Source organism: Rhinatrema bivittatum, chromosome 1 (assembly GCF_901001135.1).
Source record: "Rhinatrema bivittatum chromosome 1, aRhiBiv1.1, whole genome shotgun sequence".
NCBI classification, from domain to species: Eukaryota; Metazoa; Chordata; class Amphibia; order Gymnophiona; family Rhinatrematidae; genus Rhinatrema; species Rhinatrema bivittatum.
The window spans coordinates 314,925,515-314,943,612 of NC_042615.1; positions in this window are offsets into that span (position 1 = coordinate 314,925,515).

The following is an 18,098-nucleotide window of genomic DNA, read 5'->3' on the forward strand; positions in this document are numbered from 1 at the left end:
AGGGTTGTTGACCGGGTAGCTCATTATCACTAATTTATCCAGTTTTCCCCTTATCCCTGTTTGATATCTCCAATTCCCTCCCTCCCTTCCCCTACACCCCCCTTCCCATTTTCCCTTTTGTATGATTCCAAATAATAGGTAATAGGTATGGTAATAGGTAATATGTAGTATGTGATGCACAGGAAATTGGATAAGGTGATATCCATGTCACCAGTGATACGAAGAAATGATCTGAGTGTGAATAAGCGATATTAATGAATTGAACATCAAATGGTAATAATGGTATGAGTGTTTCAGGTGTTAGGCAACTAAAATCCAATCGTGCATATGCTATACTAGACAAAAACAGGGAGTTTGTGGTAACGAGTCAAGTAACCCTTGCTACTTACTTAGTACTGGAGAGCTTTGTATAATGTGCTTACCCGCTTCTGGTATGTCTATGCTGCCTATTGAATTGACTCCATCCAATGCTCTATTGGGTACAGGTCATCAAGCCGTGAGACAAAGTATCAAAACTGTTTCCAATAGTCCTCAATCTTAACACTCTCACACAGAGAGAATATCACTGTGTCTAAGCATACTTCAGTGATGGTCTAACGTTGAGGTCATCGTGGGAGAGAAATAAATCAAAAATGTGGACCACATTTTTTGCTTAGCCACAAATTTCTTTGAGGAAGCACTCTGAGCTATCATGTAGGATCATTTTTTGGAACCAATGTTCGTACTCGGGCCCTTTGTCATCCAGCCATTTTGATAAGATTACTTTCCAGCCTACGATTCCTGCTTTCCCAATAAATATCGGATTAGCAGATTCCAGGGTAAGATCCAACAAGGTTGTAGTGCCGAGTAGCCATAATTTGGGATATAAGGGTAACGAGACTTGGAGAAATCATTCACATTGTAATTTAATTTTTCCCCAAAATAGCCAAATTAGTGGACACTCCCAAAAACAGTGGGAAGTAGGTACCTTCATATAACCTACATTTCTGACACAGCTTGGAAGTAGTGATCCTCATCTGATAAGCCCGGGTAGGGGTGATGTACATCTGCCATAGAAACTTATAATAGGATTATTTCAGAAGTACATTGTCTGAAATATCGGGCAAGGTTGCATAGTTATTTTTAAAGTCATTAAATGAAAGAGTGAAGAGGGGGCCACCCCTTCCACTTTGTATATATGCCTTGTAGTACCTTTGATTCTGTTCTCTTCAGCAATGCCTTTACCAAGGCTGATATGGTGGGACATTGTATCTTCATCCCCTGCAGAATTTCCCGGATCTGTTTTATATATGAAGTGTCAAACAGTTGCTGCGGTTTGCTCTTTATAAAGTGTTGTACTTGCATGAAAGCAAGGAAATCCATACCTGCTACTTGGAATTGTCATTGTAGCTCTATAAACATTAGGGGTTTTCTGGATATTGGGTCAAATAATTGGTAAACATAAATTAATCCGCTATTCTGCCATCTCCGGAAAGTGCTCGTCTCCAAACCAGGAGCAAACAACGAAGTATGCGCAATTGTGATCATCAGGGATAGCCGCTATAGATGGTGGCAAAAAGTGCATAACTGCATCCATGCCCTCCTACAAGTCCCCAGCAACAAGTGTTGCTTAAGATGCGATGGTAATAAATGACTTTCAAGTTGGAGAAAAGGGTTGAGTGAGTGCACACCATACCATTCCAAAAGGCTATGATAAGGGACATAGGTCGCAAGTGAGAATATCCAATCTCTCGCATATCGCAAACAACACACTAAATTGTACATTTGTAGGTTGGGAAGTCCCAATCCCGCCTCATCTGTGGGTCTCATTAGGGTTTCCAGTGGCAATCTGGCCCATTTACCTTGCCAAAGATATGTTCGTAAAGCCCAGAGGAAGAGTTTGTGGTCGCGCTTAACAACCCAAATGAAGGACGTTGTCCTCAGGGGGCAGATCCCCTTCTCTGGTGATATAACTACTTTTGTGATATCACCAGAGAAGGGGATCTTCCCCCTGAGGACAAAGGGTTTTGAAAAAGAAAATGGGAGAAGAGAGGTGTGGAATGGTCTAGGGCAGAAGTGTCATGCTGGCTCTGCCTGACCAGAGTTAAAAAAATAGAGAAATTAAGAAATATAGCCACCAGTTTAAAAGAGGACAAATAGGGAGAATATAAACTCAGCACTAATGTGTGCCTTAGGAAATTGAGAGATGCACATGAAGGATTTTTTGACTGGAAGTTAATCTTAGTTCCATGTGCCAAGATAAGGGTACAGGATAGTTAATGGTAAAGTCTTGGACCTGTCCTTAGTAGAGAAGAGGGTGGAAGTTTGAAAAATTGAATGTGTGCTTTTCCCTTTATGAAATTTCAAGACAGAGAATGTTTGCTTATCTTTTATTTTGCCTAGCCAGTAAATCAGTTCAATTAGCTTGTGAAAGATTTTCAGCGTCACGGATGTGAGCCCTTGGTTGATGCAGCCTAGCAGCCAACCTACTAGGCCCATGCCATCAGCTGGTAGACTCGGTCGTACTAGGACTGTTTCTAAGGGTTCACCTGTACCAGCTCTAATACACACAAGTTGAGCAGGGCTTAGGCAGGAGTCCTGTGTGAAACAGTCTGACAAACTCAAGTAGTGGGCAGTGGTTGGGGCAGGTAGCAAGCAAAGAATGGCAAGTTCTAAGCCAAGGTCAGGACAGGCAGTGAGCAAATGGTGTTGAGGTTCAAACTGGGGTCAGGACAAACGGCAGATCAATAGAATAGTCAGAGTCTGAAGCCAGGGTCAGAGCCATAAATCAGGCAGAGATGGACAAACAAGACAAGACACAGTAGACCAAGACACAAACAGAATAAGGCAGTCGAGGCAAAGGAGCAGCAAGTCAGGGAAAAGAGCAAGGAGGCTGGATAAAGGAGGCAGAAGTAATAAGGAACATAGCAACATGCACTGCAATGCAGGAGGACCTGTTGCTGAGGCAAGGAGAGGAGCAGGGCTGGGGTTTACATTGGGATGTGCCACTGCCTGGCTTTCCCACTGTGATGCCTTCATAGCACAGCAATGAGCATGCACACGCACCTAGGAGGCAGTACCGGCATGTTAGAGGGAGGCAGATGGTGGCAGTGTCCTTGCCTGTTGAGGCTTGAGGGTGTGTTAGGTGAGTTTAGCTGGGCTTGGGAGCTGTCCCACGGCCAGCCAAGACTTACAGTACCCCCACCCCCTTTCTAAGCCCCCTCCCCAAGGTCCTACCCTTAGACTTGCATGGAAAAAAGGATTGCAGCATTTGGGTTGTAGATGTCAGATGCTGGTCCATAACCTTTTCAGGCAATGAGATAGTGGAGCTTATTCTGAATAATTCAGTAGCATGGGATCTTCTTAGTGTGTGGGTAATTGCCAGATTCTTGTGGCCTGGTTTGGCCTCTGTTGGAAACAGGATGCTGGGCTTGATGGGCCCTTGGTCTGACCCAGCATGGCAATTTCTTATGTTCTTATGCTTGGCATTGAGAATCTCCTGAACCTCATATTCTGTGTCCTCCTCTGATGTCACCTTCATTTGTCTAGGAAGGAGCCATGAGGGGCAAGATAGAAATAGAGGAGAGATATGTGGAACATGGTGTGGACCTTAAGAGTAGGTGGTAGCTTTAGATGATACACAACATGTCCAATCTATTGAATGATGGAAATCACCAATGAAGAGAAGTGCAAACTTTGTGGAGGGGCCAGTTCTGTGGAGAGGTGCTGTCTGCCATCTTTTTCAGCTTGCTTCTTGTACTTTTCAGCAGCTAAGGTGAGGAGTTGGTAGCTCTTTTGCCAGATGGAACATTGCCATCAGACATCTCCTCTGCTGGCTGGGATTATTACCTGTTCCTTGGGTTACCACCTATGTTGCAGTATAATAAAAACTAACTTCTCTGTGTCCATCTCTGCTCAGGAGCTAGCCTATCGCTGCAAGTCCCTGCAAGGCTCCGCTCTGTGGGAGGTGCCATCTCTTGCAGCGATCAAGGGCCCACACTTCAATGTCCAAAGCACAACAGATTGCTAACTCCATGGACCTAGCTCAGCTCACAGCCTTGCAGGCCATTCCTGGCCTGGCCCAGTGGATTACAGAGCAACAGAAATCTCTGGAGACACTAGCCGCCACTTTCAACCAGTTGAATGCTCGACTGAATACGTCGACAGTTCCAGAGAAATATTCTTCTTTTCAAGTGGTTGAAGTCCGCACCACTGGACCACTTCCAGCTCCTACATGCTTATCTGGTGATGCCCAGATGTGGAGGGGGTTTATTAATCAGTGCTATATGCACTTCTCATTGCAACCAAACTACTTTCCCACTGCTGTTTCCAAGACTACCTATATCCTATCGCTACTCGATGGAAGAGCCCTGGCTTGGGCTTCACCTCTTTGGGAACACAGCAACCCTGTTTTAAATGATCTGACTGACTTCTTGAACCTGTTCAAATCGGTGTTTGATGATCCAGCATGTCAGACTATCGCAGGGTCTACTCTTCTTCACCTTCAACAAGAAAGTAAGCCTTTACCAGACTATGTTATTGAATTCAAGACGCTAGCATCTGAGCTCCATTGAGACTTGGGATGTCTCCGTGCTATATTTTTAGAGGGCCTCAACTCCCGTATAAAAGATGAGCTAGTGGCTCGTGATTTACCAGACACCCTGGAATCTCTCATTGATTTGGCTGGGAGAGTCGATCGCAGGATATGCAATCGGACTCAAGAGGCAAAGTGTCACAAGAAGCACTCTAAGGGAGGTAGTCACCCTCGAGTCATGCACATGACTTCAGCCCAATCTTCTGTGCCCAGTGAAGAAGAAGAGGAACCTATGCAGCTAGGACACAGTCACCTGATCTCTAAAGAGATACATTTTCGCAGATGCTCAGGTCTTTGTATGTACTGCGGCCAATCTGGCCATGCTGCCCAGACCTGCCCTATCTGTCTGGGAAAAGGCCAGACCTAGATTCTGCTGAAGGACTCCTCCTAGGTTTAACTGTACCTTCTCCTCCATTATCTCTTCCCATATCTATCATCTCTGGGGGCCTAGAATTTTCAACACTCACACTCGTGGACTCAGGTGCGGGAGGTAACTTTATGCTAGAGAGAATTGCATACCATCTGTGAATTCCTACTACACCAATAGCTACCCCCTTACTGCTGTCTTCTATACATGAAGAACCACTTCCAGGGAAGGTCTCACTTCCACGCAACACATATGCCTTCACACTGGGGCCCTACACACCGAGAACATCTCCTTTCTGCTCCTTGAGAAGGCCATTCAGCCCGTGGTATTCAGCCTACCATGGCTACAGAAACACACACCTCAGTTCAATTGGACCACCATGGAGCTTTCTGAGTGGGGCCCTGGCTGCCATGATCGATGTCTAGCCAAAGTTTCACCACTGCTCTGCATGACAACGACTCCCTCTCTACCTGGTCTACTACTGCAATATGCGTCCTTTCAGGACATCTTCTCCAAGCAAGCAGCAGATGTATTACCTCCGCTCAGGACCTTTGATTGTGCGATAAATTTCAAACCTAACTCCGAGCCTCCCAAGGGAAGGGTATACCCCCTCTCAATAACAGAGACTGAGGCCATGTCGGCCTATATCCAGGAGAACCTGCAAAAAGGGTTCATTAGACTGGCTGGTGCAGGGTTTCTTTTTTTGCCCTTGTATCGATTACAGATTACTCAATGAAATCACATTCAAGGATCGCTACCCTCTACCGTTGATAACAGAGCTGTTGGACAGACTCCAGGGGGCCAAGGTGTTTACTAGGACTGACTTAAAAGGGGCCTACAACTTGGTCCGAATCCTTCATGGGGATGAATGGAAAACAGCTTTTAACACCCGTGACGGACACTTTGAATACCTAGTCATGCCCTTTGGACTGTGCAATGCACCAGCGGTGTTTCAGAATATGATGAATGATATTCTGCGAGATTTACTGTACCAGTGTGTGGTTGTATATTTAGATGACATCCTGATTTTCTCTCAGGACCTCCAGACACACCAGGCAGATGTGATAAAGGTACTACAAAGGATACGTGACAATCGCCTATATGCAAAGCTCGAGAAGTGCGCTTTCCACCAGGAATCAGTGCCCTTTCTGGGGTACATCATTTCCAAAATGGACCCTCAAAAGCTGAAAAGCATTCAAGAGTGGCCTCAACCCACTGGCCTAAATGCATTGCGCTGTTTCCTCGGCTTCTCAAACTATTACCGTACCTTCATCAAGCACTATTCCACACTAACAGCACCACTCACGGCCATAACCAAAAACGTGGCTGATCCATCTCGATGGTCTGCTGAGGCTGTAGCAGCCTTTCAAACTCTCAAAGAAGCCTTCCTAACCAAGCCTTGTATTCGTCATCCCAATCCTCAGCATTCTTTCATCGTCGAGGTTGACGCCTCCAACGTCGGCGTAGGAGCAGTACTAAGCCAATATAGCGATGCCAATGTCCTCCATCCCTGCTCTTTCTTCTCACGATGATTCTCTCCCACCGACAAGAATTATGGAATTGGAAATAAAGAATTGCTATCTATAAAATTGGCCTTTGAGGAGTGGTGTCCATGGTTGGAAGGTGCACAGCACCAAATAACAGTGTATACCGATCATAAAAATTTGTAATATCTACGACATGCCCTACACCTTAAACACCGGCAAGCGAGGTGGTTGTTTTTCAACCACTTTGACTTCCTACTAAAATACCGTCCTGCGGAAAAGAATATCAGAGCAGATGCCCTTTCGCGCTTCTTCTCTATGGTGGATTTACCCGATGAACCTCGTCACATCACCAGTCCGGAGAAGGTGATGTTAGCAGCCACTCATGCCGTCCCCTCTGGGAAAACTGTGGTGTCACTGGGAATGAGAAAGAAGTTACTAAAGTGGGCTCATGACTCCCGTCTGGCCAGCCATCCCGGTCAAGGCCGTACATTAGCCATGCTTCAACGTTTCTATTGGTGGCCTACCATGAAAACAGATGTCCAAGCCTACATGGCCTCCTGCGCCACCTGCGCGAGACAAAAACCTCCTGCCGGACGTCCCTGGGGTCTCCTCCAACCTCTGCCTGTGCCAGAGGAACCTTGGACACATATCGCAACTGACTTCATGGTGGACTTACCCCCTTCTGCCGGAAACAATACGATCTGGGTGACCGTCGATCGATTCTCGAAAATGGCACATTTTGTGGCCTGAGAAACAAAATACTCTCTCACACAATATGTCGGTACTGGGTAATAGCCAAATGAATTATCCAACGCAGGGAAAAGCTACCAACCCAATATAATAATCCGGATATATGTGTAATTATGCATGAGCAAATTTGTGTTAATAAGACCTCATACAAAGGCATATATTACCGTGCTAATTAGCACAAACCGTGAGTATACCACTAGTATAATCATAGGTCTTTTTTTATCGCTTTCATTTTTCTTTTTTTCTTTTCCAATATGCACAATTGTGATGAGTGAGTATCAGTGTTCAAACAAGCGATGTCATGCTGTGAAATAGTGAAAATTAACACTGTAAATGTCCACTTATTAAAGCATAGCATTAGCACGTTGGCTTGGACACTTAGCTTTTACTCTGTTAGAGGAAATGCCTGAGACTTGGTTGTGGAGGTTTTGTATGATTCGAGCCCAACACAGACCGTGTTTCGGCATGTAACAGCTTTCTTCAAGGGGCTGATAGTATCTAAAATTCAAAGAGAAATTTTTCAAAACCTTATAGTATAAATAGAAAAAATACATACTTCTTGACATCATGGGGACTAACGCATAGATGCAGCAGCGACATTTTCCAGACCGGTAATGAGTGTCCTCTACCAGAGGGGCCGCTTTGGCGACATTTTTAAAGGGAAAAATGGCCAATGGCTTAGGGCCACCTAATCAGGAATAAAGTGATGTCATTAGTTGCTAGGTAGCTATAACAAAGAATACCATTCAATTGTGGCATTTAATCCATCAGGTTGCATGCTGTTTAATTGAAAAATCAACAACTTAAGTGTCCAAACATTACATAGAAACATATATTTCACTGAACTGACACATAAGTCCATTCATTGCATTCCTCAGGTGTCATGACACACAAATAACACAAAAGACAAACAACAATTAACACATATTTGAGCTCAATAATTAGACTAAAATGTGTTTGGGAAGTGTTTGGATTGATCCAGAATAAAACAAAAGTCAGAATTAAAAATAGATCTTTTTAAAAATGAAAAAAAATTAAACTGGGAAAAACGTCATCTTCAAGTGTTACATCTCACATGGCAGAGTCAACCTGGAAAAATATAAGCCTGGCATACAACAAAATTAAGATAATGGTTACAGTGAAATTACAGTTCTATTGAAACTAAACATTCTGATATGCCTTAATTCAGCAAATAGCGGTCATGAAGCTACTTTCTTGTTTCTATTGTTATGCAGCTAGGAGGTACTATGACAACTTGTGGTGTAGAATAATACCAGTTGTAGTTTTTAACTTTGTTATAAATACTCCCAGCAGAATCTTAGCTACAGAGATATCTGCCTACACTACTGGGAAATCCTCCTCCACCCTGAGAAACAGCAACAGTAAATCATTATAAGTGTGTACTTGTAATTTTAACATAAAAGCAATTTGATAAAATCAATTTGGATTTGCAAAAAAAGGCCTAGGGTGTGCTTTAGGTGTGCCGGTTTGATGACCAAATCTATGGATGCTTTGTAATAGCCAGAACCCTGGCTGCTGAGACCAACCCCCACCGGTGATACCATAACAAGGAATACTCACAACTTTTTCAATGTCCCAGGGACCTGTACTTTCAAAACAACCTCAATTCTCTCAGTATTCATTTTTTAAAATTAATATTACCATGTCTCAACTCACTCCATCAGATTCACTTACACGCACCTTCAAAGAAACTTACAGTAGTAACTCACTGTTCAGACAAACACAACTCTTTCCAAAAAGGAAATGCTCATTCAATTCTGTATTCCCTATACTGACAAGATGCAGATTTGTATTCACTGTAAATGAAACTAAACATTCTTGCTAAATCAAGGTTATTATTATTATTATTATTACTCTTAATATCTTTAAATTCCTCACCAGTGTGTTTTTAAACTAAAAGATTAATTCATTAAATGGAGTTTTCTCCTCTGTTTGTATCTTCTCCTGAGAAACACTTTCTTGCATCACCTACTCACCCCCTTTCTCTGCTGCTAACCCCTTAACTGCCAGTGTCCTTTCAAGTTTTAAACTTTAACACTAGTAATTGCTCTTTCATCAATCAAATTGTCATTCTCCCCAACAGAGGAGCTCCAATGTTCCCCAAACAGTTCCTGAAATTTGCCACCCTTCTCAAGAAAAGACAGTTAATGATCTCTGAAATCAAATCAGAATTTGTTTTATCCTAATGCTATGAGCTCCCTTAAATCTACAGTATCTATTTGGTTCAGTAACTGTGCCAGAACATTAAACTAGTCCAGTCAGACATGTTATCAAAGCCTGGTCACACTTTCTGAATATGTTTAATAACTCTAGAAAACAATCAACCATTAACTCTCCTAGAAATGTTTTATTTTGAAACAAGGAAAAGCAATATATCCTTTTCTGATAATAAATTAAATACTCATAGCCTTTCAAAATCTAATTATTATATAAAAATAGCTTCATGTGAGCACATTTTGCACAAACATGTCTCACGATTCTTTAGTGCAGAGCAGGAAGCAACCGCCGAACCGACCAATCAAAACCGCGGATAGACAGCCAATCAAGGCTGTCCCCACAAGGCTTTAAATTACAGTTCCTGCCGGCACCGCAGCCTTTTTCAAATTAGTCGACTCGACGGGAGTGCAGGCCTGTGCGATCGGCGCCTGTGGACCCACCGGGGTAAGGCCTAGGACAAAGCAACACTTACCCCAAGCGGGTCTTCCCGGCCGACCACGAGGCAGCCATCGCCGACCGACCAAAGCTGATCCTCCCTCCTTCGGCGCCCCCCCCGACTCCGCCGAACCGACCAATCAAAACCGCGGATAGACAGCCAATCAAGGCTGTCCCCACAGGGCTTTAAATTACAGCTCCTGCCGGCACCGCGCGACAAAGGGGCCTGCCCCTTTGTGCGCCCCTTCGTGCAGCACCGAAGTGCTACCAGAGCCCTTTTCTTGACTCTGTGCTCAACCTTCGCCTCTTTCCCAAGACACAGGTATCCAGTAGATTTCTAGCTCTCCTCAAAGTCTTCCACTCGTCTCTAGACAAGCCTACCTACCAACCAGCATCTGCACTCACCTCGCCCTCACCCCCGGTCCCACTCAGACAGACGCCCTTTGGTCTCAATTCAGCCGACCCCCCTCTCAACAGCCTCACCCATCAGACGGACCCGCCTCCTCTGTGCGCCCCTCCGTGCAGCCCCTTAGTGCTACCCCAAGCGAAGAAAGATTTAGACTTAGAGTGAGATTCAGTCCCCAGACTTAAGTGATCCTTGGTCTTGATCCATCCATTGTACCAATCAATTGGCCTACCTATTGTACCCAATCGGTCCTCCCAGACCATAACAGCGACAGGCGCAATCCTTCTTTACATCAGTATCTCTACTCCTTCGTACCATATTTCCCATCGACTTCACCACAAAGATGCACCTTTGCACCATTCCCACAATCTGGAACAAACTCAGAATGCACACAAAACCTGCATATCATCACGTTGCACGACAACAAAGGCTAATCCCAATAATGATATCGCCAATTACACAACTCTTGGGTCTCTCACTGTTTACTCTAACTCTATTCAACGCTCAGTCGCTCTCTAAAAAAACGCACATCCTCAACGATTACCTTATAGAAGTTAACCCTGACATCTGTGCAATCACGGAAACCTGGTTGAAACCTACCGATATTGTACTAACAAACCAGCTTCCTACGCAATCTTACGACCTCTTCTCAGTCCCCAGACCCAAAAAAAATAAAGGAGGAGGGCTCCTCCTGGCAACTAAAAAAGGACTAGGCATAACTTTACAACAAACAAACACCTCCACTAAACTAGAATTCTCCATCTTTAAATCTAAACTTCAAATAGCCCTCATCTACGCCCCACCAGGAACCTTAGAATCAGACCCCTCTCCTTTGATTGAGCTTATAGCCAAAAACATTAATGCTGACAAACTCGCAATAATCCTGGGAGACTTTAACCTGCATGTGGACGCCTCTCCACAATCCATCAACTGTGCAACAGTTCTCTCCTCACTCAGTCACTTGGATTTCACTCAAATTGTTAACGGCCCCACCCACAAGGCAGGCCACACATTGGACCTCATCTTCATTAACGATAGCTTTGCCATCCACTCCAATCCCACCTGCTCGCTAGTGCCCTGGTCAGACCACCGGGTCATCTACACGACCCTTAAGATACAAAATCCCCCACCTCAAGCCTCAACTAAATCCATCATCCATTTCAGGAAACCATGTTCACTGGACCTACTCAGTGAAATGATTTCCAAAGCACTAAACCAACTAGACCTCACAGACGCAACCACCTCATGGATCAATCTCACCAATAAAATTGCGGATCAAATCTGTCCAGCCTCAACCAAAACCATACAACCTGCACTGGACAACAGAAAACTTTGGTTTTCCCCTGAACTTAAATTCCTCAAACAAATACTAAGAAACAAAGAACAAAGCTGGAGGAAAAACCAGACCACTACGTCACAGGCTATCTACAAATCCCTTCTCAACACATACAGGAACGCCATCCTTAGAACCAAGAAAGATTTTTACGCAAAAAAAAATCCACAACTTCATTTTTGACTCAAAGGCACTTTTCTCCTACGTCTCTTCATAATAACATAAGAACATAAGAAAATGCCATACTGGGTCAGACCAAGGGTCCATCAAGCCCAGCATCCTGTTTCCAACAGTGCCCAATCCAGGCCATAAGAACCTGGCAATTACCCAAAAACTAAGTCTATTCCATGTTACCATTGCTAATGTCAGTGGCTATTCTCTAACTGAACTTAATAGCAGGTAATGGACTTCTCCTCCAAGAACTTATCCAATCCTTTTTTAAACACAGCTATACTAACTGCACTGACCACATCCTCTGGTAACAAATTCCAGAGTTTAATTGTGCGTTGAGTAAAAAAAAACTTTCTCCAATTAGTTTTAAATGTGCCCCATGCTAACTTCATGGAGTGCCCCCTAGTCTTTCTACTATCCGAAAGAGTAAATAACCGATTCACATCCACCCGTTCTAGACCTCTCATGATTTTAAACACCTCTATCATATCCCCCCTCAGTAGTCTCATTTCCAAGCTGAAAAGTCCTAACCTCTTTAGTCTTTCCTCATAGGGAAGTTGTTCCATTCCCCTCATCATTTTGGTAGCCCTTCTCTGTACCTTCTCCATCGCAATTATATCTTTTTTGAGATGCGGCGACCAGAATTGTACACAGTATTCAAGGTGCGGTCTCACCATGGAGCGATACAGAGGCATTATGACATTTTCCGTTTTATTCACCATTCCCTTTCTAATAATTCCCAACATTCTGTTTGCTTTTTTGACTGCCGCAGCACACTGAACCGACGATTCCAATGTGTTATCCACTATGACACCTAGATCTCTTTCTTGGGTTGTAGCACATAATATGGAACCCAACATTGTGTAATTATAGCATGGGTTATTTTTCCCTATATGCATCACCTTGCACTTATCCACATTAAATTTCATCTGCCATTTGGATGCCCAGTTTTCCAGTCTCACAAGGTCTTCCTGCAATTTATCACAATCTGCTTGTGATTTAACTACTCTGAACAATTTTGTGTCATCTGCAAATTTGATTTTCTCACTCGTCGTATTTTGTTCCAGATCATTTATAAATATATTGAAAAGTAAGGTTCCCAATAGAGATCCCTGAGGCACTCCACTGCCCACTCCCTTCCACTGAGAAAATTGTCCATTTAATCCTACTCTCTGTTTCCTGTCTTTTAGCCAGTTTGCAATCCATGAAAGGACATCGCCACCTATCCCATGACTTTTTACTTTTCCTAGAAGCCTCTCATGAGGAACTTTGTCAAACGCCTTCTGAAAATCCAAGTATACTATATCTACCGGTTCACCTTTATCCACATTTATTTATTTATTTATTTATTTATTTATTTATTTATTTAACATTTTTGTATACCGAACTTCATGACAAGCTTCATATCAGGCCGGTTTACATCAAACTTAGGGGTTAACTTAACAAAAACCATATAAGAAGAAGGCCGAAGCGCAGATACAAATAACAGGGAGAATGAACTTGGAGGCTAGAGTAGCCAGGAAATAAAGGACAGAAAAAACTGGAGAATGAACATGAATGAATATACAATTACTGGGTTGGACATTTAGTCTATTGAGCTAAATGAAAGCACATGTTTATTAACTCCTTCAAAAAAGTGATGCAGATTTGTGAAGCAAGTCTTGCCCTGGGTAAAGCCATGCTGACTTTGTTCCATTAAACCATGTCTTTCTATATGTTCTGTGATTTTGATGTTTAGAACACTTTCCACTATTTTTCCTGGCACTGAAGTCAGGCTAACTGGTCTGTAGTTTCCCGGATCACCCCTGGAACCCTTTTTAAATATTGGGGTAACATTTGCTATCCTCTAGTCTTCAGGTACAATGGATGATTTTAATGATAAGTTACAAATTTTTACTAATAGGACTGAAATTTCATTTTTTAGTTCCTTCAGAACTCTGGGGTGTATACCATCCGGTCCGGGTGATTTACTACTCTTCAGTTTGTCAATCAGGCCTACCACATCTTCAAGGTTCACCGTGATTTGATTCACTTACCAAACCATCACCTCCACCATTCCAGACCACCTAGCACTCAACAAAGCCAACAAACTCGCCAATTATTTCAAGTCAAAAATTTCCAACCTTACCTATTCTCTCACAACCAACAGCCTACTCCCAATACACCATCTCATAACCCTGCCTCAAAATAACTCTAGTCTCGAGTCATTTGAGCCCACCTCGTCACTTGAGATAGAAAATACCCTCAAGAAACTCAAACCATCCTCCCAACCATTAGATCCATTAACGACAAACCTGCTCATCGCCATCCCGAACACCGTCTCAAAACCAATTTCTGAAATTATTAATACCTCTTTATCCCAAAGCTTAGTACCTAACCCAAACGCCTCTCCATCGGATCCAGCCAACTTCCGACCAATCGCAAACTTGCCTCTCATTGCCAAATTGATGGCAAAAATTGTCAACAAGCAACTGTCAGAATACATGGAAGATCATAACTTTCTCTCCCCGGCTCATTACGGCTTTCACAAATCCCTAAACACCGAATCACTCCTACTATCACTCATGGACACCATCCTCTTAAACCTGGAGAAAAAACAATCCTACCTGCTTGTTCTTTTAGATTTGTCTGCAGCTTTTGACACGGTAAAACACACAATACTTATAGACCAACTAGCCAACATAGGCATCAAAGGCTCAGCTCTCAGTTGGTTTCAGTCCTTCCTGAGCAACAGGTTCTACAAAGTCAGGATATACAATAAGGAATCTCATCCCGTCCTTACAGACCAAGGAGTCCCTCAAGGATCTTCACTTTCACCCACCCTCTTCAATATCTACCTCCTTCCACTCTGCCACCTACTCTCAAACCTTAAGCTCACCCATTACCTCTATGCGGATGACATACAAATTCTTATCCCAATCACAGAATCCCTTCAAAAAACTATTACCTATGGAATGACTGCCTTCAGCCAATTAAAGACCTACTCTCTAGCCTCAACTTTGTTCTGAATGCCAATGAAATGGAAATGCTCATTATCTCCAATGACACCCCCCCCCCCACCCCCCCCATCAAGCTCTACTTTTCAAACAACAAGCTTAAACATAAATTTCTCACCTGATGTCAGGAACCTAGGAGCCTGGCTGGACAACAATCTAAACCTAAAAAAATTCATAAACACTACCGCAAAGGACTGCTTTTACAAACTGCAAGTCCTCAGAAAGCTAAAACCTCTCCTTCACTTCAATGACTTCCGTCTAGTACTACAATCCATCATACTATCTAAGATCGATTATTGCAACTCCCTTCTACTCGGACTCCTCACAAATACTATCAAACCCTTACAGATGGTTCAGAACCCCGCCGCCAGAATTCTCACAAATTCCAACAAATGTGAACATATCACTCCCATCCTCCGTAACCTACACTGGCTACCTATCAAATACAGGATCCTCTTTAAAGTTCTCACAATCATTCACAAAGCGACACACAACCTTGCTCCCATCACGTTAAGCACACAACTTCAACCTCATACATCTTCCAGACCCATCAGAAACACTTACAAAGGCACACTATATGCCCCGCCTGCAAAAACATCACTAAGGAAACGAGCACTATCTTCAGCAGGCCCCCCACCGATGGACCGCACTCCCCCCAGATCTACGACTTGAACCTAGTCATCAGGAGTTCAAAAAAAAAAGCTAAAAACCTGGCTCTTCCGCCAAGCTTTCCCAGACACTTATTGCTGCCTAGATGCTATGATAAACTCAATCATGGGCTATCTCATTGAGTTTCTTATGTTGACCCTCTTGATCAGTTGCTGCCCCTGGTCCGTCTTTCACGCAATTCAGCTAAATGTTCCCTCTCAGGTCAGAGAGGGAACATTTAGCTGAATTGCTAAATAATGGGATAATAAGGTTCCCCTTATTAAAGATACTGTGCTCAATTGTCTTTTTGTAACTGTACTATGATAACTGTACTTTGATACTGTGTTCAATTTGTTTTCTTATAACTGTATTATGTTCAATTGTACTGTGTTCAATTGTTCTATGTAAAGCCTTTTTTGGGCATTTCACTGTTATATGTAAACCGGAGTGATTTGTATTTCATACAAGAACCTTGATATATAAAAATTAAAAAAAAAAAAAAAATAATAATGCCAATAGATAATATCCAAAATAAAGGCAAATAGCAAAAACACTTTCTTTTTAAGTCTAATCACCTGGGAAGACTTTTTCATTTACTAGAGAAGCTACTGTGAATATTTTACCTAAAGAAAGAAATCCTATTCTGTTCTAACCACAGGATCTTTAATTCATTAAAGCAGAAAAGTAAAAAGGAATCTTATCTCATCTCTACCAGATCTCCGCACAAACAATTTCAAACAACTGCCCCGTTCAAAGAGAAAAGCACTCAGAAACTAATTACATGTTTCACCTCACCCTGCCATATAAGTTTATTCCTAAAATAAACAGTATTTATAATATTTCATTACATACAATAGGGAAAACTATCAAATTTAACTCTATACAGGAAAACAATCTAGTATAATTTCTTATTAAGTTTTCATTAAGTGTGCTGGACAACTGGCCAAAGAAAATCTTTTTACTTGCTAACAACTGTTGTAAGAGACAGGGGCTGAGAAACTACAGTCTTCAAACAAAACTAGCCTACTATGGACAACATACAAATCTTATAACAAACTATTAAAAAAAACAGGCTGTAAATGTAAGATTCCCTGCACTATAGCCCAAACAGGGGTTGCATCCTAATTCTTTGCTCTCATAAGGGGGAGGGGAGCATATACACTGTGAAACCAATCCCGAACTTTTGGGAATCTGATCTGGTGCCTATCTTACGCTCCCGTGCAATCATAAACATGTTAAAATAATGCAAATGTCGTGTTAAAGATTTTCCTGTCATTTTATGCTTAATGAATTATGGCAATTGTTGTGAAACCAGGGCTGTAAAGCTGCTATCTGTTTGCCCACACTGCCCATTTCTTAGAATGCTTAGTAATGATTTTAACTTCATGTGGGAATAATTCACAACCTAATACTAGGGGACTGGGGGATCCTGTGCCTTGTGACATAACTGAATTTTAACTTAGAATGCCTTAGAAAAAACAAATTGAAACTTCAAGCTACCATAAATGTAAATAAAAATATACACATATGTAAAGAAAAATACTCACGTGGCCTCAGAAATCTCTCATGGTGCCTAATCATGCCCCTGGCTCTGTTAGGACTTGATTAGCCTGACCCCTGGTCCTGACTAATGTAATGTTCATTACCCGAGGTGTATATCTCTCGGGGACTTCACTGACTGACCCCAATACTGATGGCAAGTGCTATTTCATCAATTTTTCTGCTTACCTCAATCACATCTGGTCACATCAGGGTCACCAAAATGTTCATTACCTGAGGGCTGCGTCACTCAGGAAGTTCAATATCTGCCTAACAGTAGCTTGTTTCACCCATCCTCTGCCACCTAAATGTTAAAACCTTGAAACTTACCCTGCCTGCTTTACTCCTCAGAGATAGTCAATGATGAAACAGACTTTCAGTTTCAAAACATAACATTTATTAAGTAGCTTAGAGATCTTATAAGAAATGGCAGTATCTGTTTATTTCATGCATGCATACAAAGTTAAGATAGCGGAAACCAAGGGAACGAGATTGGGTTTCCTTCAGGGAGTAAACAGAGACGATTACAGAATATACTGTTTCTTGTGCCATGCCCTTTGCTCATCATTTTAAATTTGCCTTAGACTTTTATACACTGTTAAACATGGCTCATATGCTTACCCCTCCCCTCGCTCTTCCCCTACGTTTGCTGGTGATTTTCTTTCATGCGCCTCTTAGACATCACACATTCTGCTTACCTAGTACTTTGTTTCTTATAACTTTCTTGGCACCTTTCTTATCTCGCATTTGTTCTGCATTCTCATACCATTCTCAGCATTGAGCTGAAAATTACATTTTTCTTTCTTCAGGCCTTCTTATTCCAGTTACTTGTTAACATGAGGTAGTTTTCTTATAGCAGCAATTAACAAATAACCTAAATCTTCATTCAAAATGTAGGTCCAGACATGCATGGATCAACTGTCTGAGAAATGGCAGTATATATGATCACGATGCGGATATTATTTCATCTGTTTCAGTTCAACAGATCTTCAAGATTGTGCTGCAAAGTGGTGAGTTTTAGTGACATGGCCTTTACACCAGCCACTGTTGCCCTCGCTAAAATATATCCTATATTCCAGGGTATCTATATAAGGGGATAAAGCTGCAACATTAGCAATCAAATCTGAAAGTTCCAGTTTTATTGCACAAATGGTC